Source organism: Sinocyclocheilus anshuiensis, unplaced genomic scaffold (assembly GCF_001515605.1).
Source record: "Sinocyclocheilus anshuiensis isolate Anshui unplaced genomic scaffold, SAMN03320099.WGS_v1.1 scaffold253, whole genome shotgun sequence".
Classification (NCBI taxonomy): Eukaryota; Metazoa; Chordata; class Actinopteri; order Cypriniformes; family Cyprinidae; genus Sinocyclocheilus; species Sinocyclocheilus anshuiensis.
Genome location: NW_015537969.1, coordinates 2,197,553 through 2,198,426, shown reverse-complemented (window position 1 = coordinate 2,198,426; position 874 = coordinate 2,197,553). Strand labels below are relative to the sequence as shown.

Below are 874 nucleotides of genomic sequence, written 5' to 3'. Positions count from 1 at the left end.
TACTACTAGGTACTTATACTATATTGACTGGGTTAAATAGAATTGTATTTCTAAAAAGAGACTAAAATACAATTTTCATTGACTAAAACTAGACTAAATGTCATCAGTTTTCGTCGACTAAAACTAGACTAAAATAGTCATGGATAATTCTGACTAAAATAAGACTAAAATGCTCAGACTTTTAGGTGACTGAAACTTGACTAGACTAAAGAGTATGAATGTGACTAAAACTAATAAAAACTAAAATGACAGCTTCACACAAAGACTAGACTAAAACTAAAATTAAAAAGGCCGCCAAAAACAACACTACTATTAAGTGCTAACTGAATGCTATGAAACCAAATAGTGAATACTACATATGTTATGTATCAAAAAGGGTTAAAATATAAACATCAAAACCAAAAAACATAGTAGCATACATCTTTATTATTATCAGTTTTACTGATTAGCTGCTGCAGCCCTAAAAAAGTTTGTATTGTAATTTGATTTTGACTTAAAGTTTAGTTTAAATTAAATGGTTTTAGTTTAAATGGTGCTTATAATGTTTATATTGTAGTTCACATTAACATGTTCAGTTCAGTTTCTTGCAAACATTCTCTTTTTTTCTTTTACTGCTAATTTTTGTTAATAAAAAAAAATCCTAACAAGCAACCCAATTTCATCAGTAACTGTTATGCAGAATATGATTTAGACTTAATTTGCTAAAGTCTGTCGTCCACATGTCTGTCTCTTATGTTATGTGCATTTAGTGTCAGGGTTCTGTCACTTCGGTCTAGTGTAATTCATGGTTTTGTGACAGAGCCCTGACACTCCCGTCATGTCATTGTTTTCATGTAAGCGTGCGGCTTCGAGAGTGCTCGAGCCGTGCGCTCTC

At 31.6% G+C, this 874-nt stretch overlaps 1 protein-coding gene and 1 long non-coding RNA gene across 4 annotated transcripts in view; both read right to left on the bottom strand.

Annotated features, from left to right (window-relative positions):
• Positions 1-874, bottom strand: part of LOC107670015 (uncharacterized) — a 718,471-nt gene that overhangs the window by 645,476 nt on the left and 72,121 nt on the right. The window lies entirely within an intron of this gene.
• Positions 1-874, bottom strand: part of LOC107669951 (adhesion G protein-coupled receptor B2-like) — a 303,770-nt gene that overhangs the window by 259,194 nt on the left and 43,702 nt on the right. The gene's annotated exons all lie outside the window — the stretch shown is intronic.